We start from the raw sequence: 9930 nt of genomic DNA, 5'->3' as shown, positions 1-9930 counted from the left end.
ATAGCGCCTTGTTGTGAGGGGGAGGTTGGTGCTGTCCTCCAGCCTCGGAACCCAGGCAGCCGAGTGGAACAAACACAGCCTCTGCTTCTCGTTCAGCGCCTGAAGCGATAATTTTCCGACTACCTTACGGTACTAAAACAGGTGATAAAAAACTCTAAACATTCACATCCTCCCTCAAAAAGCACCGTAAAGCCGGTGACATCCTCTGGAGACCTTCGGCTCCTGAGGGAAATAAGATGCTGTTATAAATAAGAAGCTTATTTAGACTAGGCCAATATTCAAGCAGCAATCAATTTATTAATTAATATGGTAAAGTATGAGCAATACAGTGCTGGGTACAGTGGGGGAAGTTTTCCCTCCAACCGCACACCAATATTTGAGGCTTACAGGTATTTATAGGGGTACTCATAAGCTTTCTCAGCAGTTTCTATTCCAATTTTTACGTCACAATTCTATACACTATTGTGATTTAGTTTTTCTCAGGATGTATCCCAAAAAGGATTATCCCCAGATGGTGGTGGTCTGGTTTCCAAAAGAAGAAAGACAAATCCTATCTGGTGAAGTCCAGCTCCCCAGATGTGGGTCCACCTTTTAATTGCAAGGACTATACATCTCATAACAGTGATGTCCAGCTTCCCTTGGTCGAAACTATAAATCCTTGAGTTGATTTTCATCTTCCTTTCTCAAGCTGCTTTTCTCTGTTTTGTTAAGGCCTGAGATAAGCAAGTTTCCTTTATATATATTCCAAAGCTATAGTTTCAAGGATACAAGCAATATTCTAAAATTATACTTCAAAAGGTTATTATTGCAAAACTTTTTAAGGCTTAACTATAAGCAAAGTGCAACATCCTTAACGCTTTAATTCAAATGCTCCTAAATCAACTATGGTTAATTGCGAACAAAAGATAGGTTCAAAGGCCTTCTTCCATGCTTTACTTTCTTCAGTTATTATTAGAATTCGTCTTTATAACTGTCCCATGGTCGGTCTCCACACATATGGCAATCACAAATACACTCATTGCCTGTATGTACGTGACAAAAACAGCTTTGTATTTCACAATGCCCGACGGCCGCCTGAGGGGAGGTTTGATGGGCGGGCCTGTGCCCTCAGGGGCTGCGAGGGCAACAGAGCTGGGCGGCAGGCGGGGAGGGCAGGTATTCCGTGCTATAGTTCCAAGGATACCAGCAATATTCTAAAATTATACTTCAAAAAGTTATTATTGCAAAACTCTTTAAGGCTTAACTACAAGCAAAGAGCAACATCCTTAACGCTTTAATTCAAATGCTCCTAAATCAACTATGGTTAATTGCGAACAAAAGATAGGTTCAAAGGCCTTCTTCCATGCTTTACTTTCTTCAGTTATTATTAGAATTCGTCTTTATAACTGTCCCATGGTCGGTTTCCACACATGGCAATCACAAATACACACATTGCCTGTATGTACCTGACACGAGACACAGCTTTGTATTTCACAATGCCCGACGGCCGCCTGAGGGGAGGTTTGATGGGCGGGCCTGTGCCCTCAGGGGCTGCGAGGGCAGCAGAGCTGGGCGGCAGGCAGGGAGGGCGGGTGTTCCGTGAGGGAAACACCCAGCATTTTACAGCCTGGACATTTGTCTACTGTGGAGAAGGAATGCTCCCAGTAAAGTAAAACACTGCGGCTCATGTTGCAAACAAACTGTTGGGAAAATGCAGGCGGTGGTAACTGTTGGGGTGCTTTGGACGCATCCAAAGAGGGCGGCATTTTCCAGCGAAGAGCGAAGGAAAAGTAAGTTAAGAAATTAAGGAAGTGCATGGTTTCTAGGAGCAGTAACACCAATCCAGGATTTGCTGCCCAATTTATCATAAAGTTTATTTTAGCATGGCCAAGATCTAGCCCTTCATTTTAATGGCCTTTTTTTTTTCTGCCTCACTAATCGAACCAAACCCTCCCTCCCCTCTTCCTTCATGCACCAGGATATCTTCTTTCTCCATCTTCCTCTTCCTCTCTTTCTCCTTTCTAATCCCCTGCTTTTCCTAGAAATGCTGTCATTCCTGGGGTGCTCCCCCTTGTTTGGTGAGCTTGTTCTTGGTCCTTTCCTGCAGATTTACTTCTCAGGTGGAAGCAAAACTACCCATGTTATTGAAGGCCTTAACATTTTAGCAATTGGTCTTGTAAAGGCAGACAAGTAACAACCAGTTATATTGCACTGTTCTGTTTCCATGGTAGCAAAGTTAGTTCTTTTTCCTCCTACAGTTTGGGAAGTTATATCCAGACCCAGTTCTGGATACCATGGAGATACTAAGTCTTTTTTCAGCTTTCATTTCAAGTCCTTATATGTTCATGGATGAAACTTCCCAATCTTGCAAGTGTTATCAGACCATTTTCTGACACTAAAAATTAATTTATATACCCAGAAGATATGCTTAAAGTTGGTTGCACAATTAATGAGGTTTTGCACTGAATTTATGGCTTTTAGGGTGTGATTATCTTCTAATTTCTGCTTTTTATGTGCTGTTTATATGCGCTTTATATTACAATCCTGTGACATATGGTATTTTTAAAAGCCTATATAGACGATACTATCAAAAAAGCCATTAAAAGTTGATAGAAGGAAAGCCTTTTAAAGAGGGACTTGATAGGGAGAGGATCAATGATATTTAAAAACTCACAGAAAGATTGTAGTACAATGCTTTTATACAATTTCAACGTTGAAATTAACAGTCTTATGTGATTTTCTGTATTAATTCCCTCTGCCTTCACAGGTAGAGAAAGATAGATTAGATAGATAGATATATCTCACATAAATTTTAATAGATTCATAGGAACTGGTGTTCAGTAGAGACTCTTGGGGTTCTTATTTTTCATTTGACATTGAGAGCTGGCAAGGAAGGGCCAGGATTTTGTGCCTGGAGGGGATCCAAGGGGCTGTGGTGGGGCTGCAGGTTCTGCATCCAGGGATCACCAGGGACTCGTGGAGAGAGAGGAGGAGTGGGGAGACTGCAGTGCCTTGATCTGGCACAGGGTTTGTGTGGGCTGGACTCACACTGCCTGAAAGATAAATGCCAAGTGTTCCTCTAAGCATGGCTCCTGAAAAACACATAAATACAACAGTGCCTGGCACTCTTCTTTGCAGTGCTGCCTTTCTGCTCTCATGCATAGAGTGCTGGCTGCTGGTGGGTGCCAGGGTGGGGTCGTTGCAGGCTCCTGTGCAGGGAAATATTCTTGGTTCTTTGGAGAACACGTGCAAAACTTTTGGGTATTGTCAGTCTAAGACTTCAAGTCCACGGGCTCTGTCTGGGATAAGGTGTGGGCCTGTGCTGGCATCTCGTGCCAAGCGTGGCGCACCAGCCAAGTGACATTTAGGGGGAAAATGGGGTGAATAGTAAGATGCCATCAGAAATTGCCCCTCCTCCATACATGGGGGGGTAGGCAGGGAATTCTAGCTCTCTGCAGAGAGGAGGAAGGGTGGATGGCTTGCTGAAGTGAGGTGGGGCAAGGCAATTCCCAGGAGAGCAGGTAGCAAGGCTTGCTGGAAAGCAGGTTGGAACAAGTACTGTGAACACTGGCTGCAGTTTCAGTATCTGGCTTAACTGAGTTGGATTGAACTGTCTCCAGCACAGCTTTGCTGCTTAGATCTCCACCTTTCTTGATGTGGACAGGTAGCTTGACTGCCAAGATATGCTTTTGCTTTTAATACAGTTTAAACCTCTTTAAAATTCCTCAGAGAATGTTTATTCAGCATTCCACCACTTGTGACTGTCATCATAGCAGTATTTTCAGAAAGATGTACCAGAAATGAGTACAAGGATATCCTGCACTTCCACAGCCTCTGACAGAGGGAGAGGATCAGAGGCTGGATGGGTGCAGGGCAGGAATGGCCCAGGGGTGCCCGTGGTCACCTCACCAGGGCTCAGTCTCTGCTCCCAGTGGCACACACTGGGCAGCTTGCCTGGGTGGCCTGGTTAAGGTAAGTGGCCGCAGAAGCTGTTTTGTAGACTCAGAAAAGCAAAAACAAATGTGCAAGAAAATGCAATAATGATGTAGTCTGACCTCCAGTTTAATGATGCCCAATTCAACTCTCAGAAGTTTTAAACACCAGGAGTTAATTTCTGTGGACACAGTGCATGTTGCATTGGTGCAGTTGGGTGTGAACTGCCATAAATCACTCATCTAGCAAGGCCTGTAGAAAATTCCATAGCAGAAGTAATTTTCATTTGCAGGCATGCATTGCAAAAGTAAAAGTGTATTCTTGCTTTTGGGACGAACAATTTAGCAAATGTTATAAAAATGAGTTAGCTCCATTTGAATGAATTAGGTAGTAGAGAATGAGCTCATGCTTTTTCTCCAGCTCCTGAGGAGGTAATCATAAGCTTCTTTGAAGTGTGTAATAGCCTGGAAAGGTCCATGAACACTGAAGGATGCATAGTAAAAATGACTGATTACCTGACAAATATTTTCCCAGTCAATCTTTTCAGTATTTGGACGTACAGTTAGAAAATGAGAGCACCCATATCACAGTATTGCAAACCAGTGAATACAGGGGGAACTGGGACTGTCAGTGTAAGGTAGGGAGGGCAGCAGTGTGAAATCCAGTCTTTGCTGTGCTCTGGAGCAGAAGAGATCTCTCACCACTTTGATCCCACCCACCTGACTTTGTGCTTCCCAGGAATGCCAGTCATGACTTGCAATCTATTAATTGCTCTTCACTGGGAGTAAATGATCTCATAGGAGTCACTCTGTGCATTTCTTCACTTTTTGATGGGCTTGAGCACTGGGGACTTCTCGTAATGATCAAATGTTGGAAGCAAGGTCCATTTTATTGCCACTGAAGGGATGCTAAAGGAATGAGGAGCATTCTTCATGACTGAGGAAGTGGAAAAACATAGGTTGAGATTAGTTAATTGTATTTTCTTTCTATCTTTTTCATCTATTAACCTACATGAAATACAATATTTAATAATTAATAGATATATACATTGCATTTAAATACAATTTTCATGAACAGATATAATAATGTATCCTTGTTCAAATACATAAAGGATGTTTGTGTGCTCTAATCTCTACTTATTTCTATATTTATATTTGATAGCAGTCATTGTGTCATGCTAAGGGTTGGCATGCTGCAGGCAGACCTTTCAGATTTGAGAAGTATCACAGAAAAGCAGTTGGAAGCTAAAAGTCTGATATTAGACAAACTCTGCAGCAATTCTGCATATAGATCCAAAGGACTGCTATAATAGTTAAAAAAACAAAAGGTGAGAAGTTCTGTTTAGAAAAATGTCACTGGCATTGGCAGTTTCCCCAGAGGTACATTAGCATTGTTTTTGTTAAGAAATAGGTGTAGATTGGCCTCCAAGTCCACTCTGGTGCTGGAGAGGAGCTGAATCTGTGTAGTTCATCCATTTTTTGCTCTAAGAAAAAGTGAGAAATCATGGCACTGTCCATTCTGTTCTTTGGAGTCCTTTGCACCAAATTACAAATAGCACCTTCTCCCTCCTGGCTCCCCCATCATTACATTTTCTGCACGAGTTCTCTGCCAGCTCCAGTCAGCTCAGTTTTCAGGATCTGTCTCCTGGAAAATGGCCTCAGTGTTCCATGGCTTTTCTGTGGCAGCAGAGGCAAATCCCTCCTGTCTGCACTGCCCTGCATCCTCTCTGCTGCACCAGGGCACTGCTGGAGGAGAGGGTGACACTGCTCCATCCACAAACAGCTGCCACTGCTGCACAGGGCACTGGCCTGGGCACTTCTTTAATCACACCTGCTGGAAAGGCAAGGCTTGTGAAATCTCAGAGCATCCTGTGAAGAGATTTCCCTTTCTGCAGCAGTGTCAGCTTCAGCAGCCCTCTGCTGGCTTCTCCATTCTCCCTCAACCTTCTTTGCATGACAGGAGCAAAGGTACCCCTAGAAGTATTTGTGTAACCATGGAGACCAAGTGGAGGCAGCAGATTGGGGGAAAAAATAACTCAGGCAAAAGAAGGTTGTATTTTTATGCACTCTGTTCACTGAATGGTCCTCAGGAGAAAGTGCACAAGCTGAGCTCTCAGGGCCATGCACAGGCAGAAACACTGGGCAGGTGTGGACTTTCACTTGCTTTCAGCAGAAGTGTTCTTGAGACTTCACCCTCCAAGAACCTTAAAGTGTTTCATCTTACCTGAACATCCTTTGCTGTTTGCTTGCTGCTTTTTTGTTCTAAATTCAACTGTCAAGGTCATTTTCTATCAGCTGTTGTGCTCTATAGACAGCATTGTGCCTGTTCTTGCACATGATCTGTATTCCTGCATTGCCTTTTCCCTTTTGCAGCACCTTCTTCAAGCCAATTTACAATTATCTCGCTGTAGCTATTTATGTTTGTGTTTTACCTACTAAGAAAGTGTCTCACATAGAAAACTGATAAAAAAGAAAATTTTAAAGCTGATGTAAATATAGTAAGTCAGTGACAGGCAGAAAGTAAAATTAAAAAAAAAATAGACTTCCTTTGTAAGCACTGCACAATGGGCTCATCATCCAACATGCCTGTCCCTGTGTCCCTGTTACATGATGGGTAGGACTTCATTTTGGTGATGTGGTGGCACACCCTGGGGATGTGCCTTGGGGGCACAGGGATGTGGGGTGTCTCTGTAAGATGTTGTGGGGCCTCCCTGCCTCACATGCCAAGCACTACTGTCTGAGTTCATAATCTGCAGCTGAAAATAGAATTAAAATATTTCATTCTTGTAACTAGCATTTTTCTATCTGGAAATTTGATCAATATTTTTAAAAAAAATCCCAACTTCCAGTTGGCAATTTTTAAAAAACCCAAGCTATAATCCCAAACCAGCAGGGCTGCCTTTGCTTCTGCAAAACAGAAACACCAAAGTGTTGTCTCAGTGCCATCTGTAGCTGCTGTGAGCTGCTCCAGGCCGAGTGTGTGTGTTTGTACACACCTTCTGACCACACCCTCTGCACAGTACCCGTGGTTAAACCTGTTCTGCTGAAAGGACAGGGGTGTTGCTGTTACAGCACGCACTCCATGGATGCAGAACCTTTCCTGGATGCACTTCATGGTGCTGGGAAATCAGCATAACCTCTTTTTCTGCTTTGCCCACGGTTTCCTGAGGCTGCTGCTGTGCCTCAGGTGTGTTGTGGTCTTTAGTTGATGCCATGGAGGTCTGAAGCCTCTGAAAGCAGGGTTTCTGTAACTGTTGAGCTCCCTCCCATGGATCATCTGTGATCCCTTTGTGGGTACTGTTGACTGGCTTGGAGCAGATGCCCAGCACGATCCTGCCAGGTGTTAATGCTGTGATCCAGCTCCAGAGAAGTATTCAAACACATCCATACCTTCAGCTGTGATTCCAGTAGAATGAAAGGCCTAGAAAAACCAACTGGTACTTTCCAAATGGGTAAAGATAATTAAAGGGAAAGTAACTCCTTCTCTTGTATTTCTAAAAGCAATGTTTACTTCTGTACTCTCTCTGTTTTGAATTGTTTTTCCTTTCAAATTTTGTTATTTCCTGGATGGCAGCTTACTCAGCTGTTACAAGGAAAATTAAACATCTTTCTTACTGCTTGTAGTTTGCAGTGTCACAGTCTGAAACCAGCTTTCTGTATAATTCCAGCAACCCAACTGTGGCTCAGTACCCAGAAGCAGCAGCAAACCAAGCTGATATTAAGTAGGTGAATCCAGCTAGAAAAGGTAGAAAATGTTAAGATTTGTGTGGTACCCTCATCATTGTTTTACCACCTCTGTATGTGGCAGTTTTTCAGGGGAATAATTGATGTCATCCAATATTATGTGTATTTTAGTGCTCAGTTAATGATGACCTAATATTTCAAACAAAATACAACTTCTGTAATGAGATACCTCATTTCTGCCAGGATGTTATTAGGTTCCCTGCTACAGTGATCTAATGAGATTGACCTTCACTTCATAACAAATTGTGCTCCCCGTGAAACTATTTTTAATAGCATTCATGTAGGGAAATAAATGATTCGAGTAATTATAAATTTTCTGAAAATGACAAGTAGCTTTAAAGTGCTACTATATTTTTACGTTACCCGCCGATTGAGTGCAACATTGTGAAAGTCTCATGCGGCTTTGTTCTCTCTGCCGCTCTGCAAAGAACAAAATTAATGAGCTGAGTTCGTGCTGGGTAGAAGATAAACCCGGTGTAATTGGGAATGGGGCGCTGGTTTGAGCATCTCGCAGGCTCACCCGGAGCTCCTGCCCCCGGAGTTTCATTTGCTGCCATCTCCTGGGCGGTTCCCAACATTTCAAGGAGAAAATCAAATGGGTGCTCTGATAAATTGCTGATGTCCCGATCGTCAGTCGTAGTGCACGTGACTTCTAATAGATACTTGAATGACATGAATCCTCTTTTAAGAGGTGATGAAAAAGAAAAAGAGGCATCCATATTCTCAGTATTTCTGTTAATTGTCTTAAAACTATTAGTTGAAGCAGGATGGGTATAGGATTTCAGAGGGAAGATGAGTAGGAAGATGAGTGGATACACTTGGCATTATACATCTAGAAGATAAGAATGCTCTACTATGCTGTAGCTATTTTAATCTGAAAATTTTTCCACCTACTATTTAATCCTCACCACGTCCTCGGATTTCTTTTCTTACATGGAACCACTTCTGTGGTGTCATATCCACTGTGGTGCAGAAGATTCTTTATATTTATTTCCCATTGCAGGCAAAATAAGTGATGTAAAAATTAGATGACTAAATATTTTCTTGTTGCAGCTTATATTTTACTCCCATATTTTCAGCAGACCTGGATGGAAGTCTCATGCCTGTAAATTCTGTCTCAAAAATCCCAGCACCAAAGCTGTTCCGAATAAACAGCTTCACAAAAAACCTATTTGACATGAAAAGACTAAGATGCAAATGAAACTTTAAAGGAAAGGCTTCACAAAAATAACATCGTTATTTCCTCAAAGGCCATAGAAGTTCCCACATTAAGATAAAGAACTTTCAAGTCTGTATGTAGAGCACCATCTGGTGACTCGTGCACAGCAGGATCCCAAGGCAGGGATTTACATCCAGACAGCGGGGCAGCTACATCCCCCAGCAGAGCTGCTCCTGATGTCCTCCCTGCCAGATACAACTCCCTCACAAATGTGCTTTCATGTGCCCAGGTTTTGGCTGCTGTTGCCTGTCCTGGTTTTGGGCAAATTTGGGAGAAAACCTCCAAAGGGGGCCCCTCCAGAAAGCAAACCCACACAGCCCCTTCCCCTGACAGGTTTGCAAGGATTCCTTGGAGAGAAATGGAAAGAACCTGTTTATTTAACAGGCACAGCACCCCCCAGCACATAAAATGAACAATACCAGATGACAAAACTCTTTCACCGCTCTGAAAAAGATGACAAATTCAGAAAGTCTCTCTTGGGAGTGGTCTCTCTGTTATCAGTCCCTCCGGTGCTGGGGCAGCTGCTGCAGCCACAAGGTGTTTCCCAGGTGTTTCCCAGGTCCCAGTCCAGAGCAGGTTTGAATGGTTCCAAAAAAGGGAAAGGAAAAACAGTCCAGGGAAAATTCAGAGTGCCTAGCTAAACTAACTAATGAGTAGAAGCAAAAAGCAAGAGCAAAGCAGGAGCAAAGCAGAAGCAAGAGCAAGAACAAAGCAGAAAGCCAAGCAAAAAGCAAAGCAGCACCATCCATGTACTGCCCCATCTCTGTGTCCCACCAGCCGTGGGGGAGCAGGCTGATAGCAAAACCAAAACAAAACATTCTCTCTTCAGAGCCAGTCTTGAAGGCACAGAATATAATATCCACCCTAGGACATGGCCATTGTTTGTGCAGGGAGCAGGAGGGTTGCTGCTGTGGCCTCACGTCTATCCAGAGGCAGGCTTTCCTTCTGCCTGGGAAGGGCTCCAGGGACAGGGCTCACTGTTCAGTGCCAGGCTCAGAGCAGGCAGCCAGCACAGAGGTGACTGCCTGGCAGCCAGCCTCTCTTGGCTGCCCCTCT

Source organism: Molothrus aeneus, chromosome 13 (assembly GCF_037042795.1).
Source record: "Molothrus aeneus isolate 106 chromosome 13, BPBGC_Maene_1.0, whole genome shotgun sequence".
Taxonomy (NCBI): Eukaryota; Metazoa; Chordata; class Aves; order Passeriformes; family Icteridae; genus Molothrus; species Molothrus aeneus.
The sequence above is the reverse complement of the archived record's forward strand: the minus strand, read 5'-3'. Positions refer to the sequence as shown.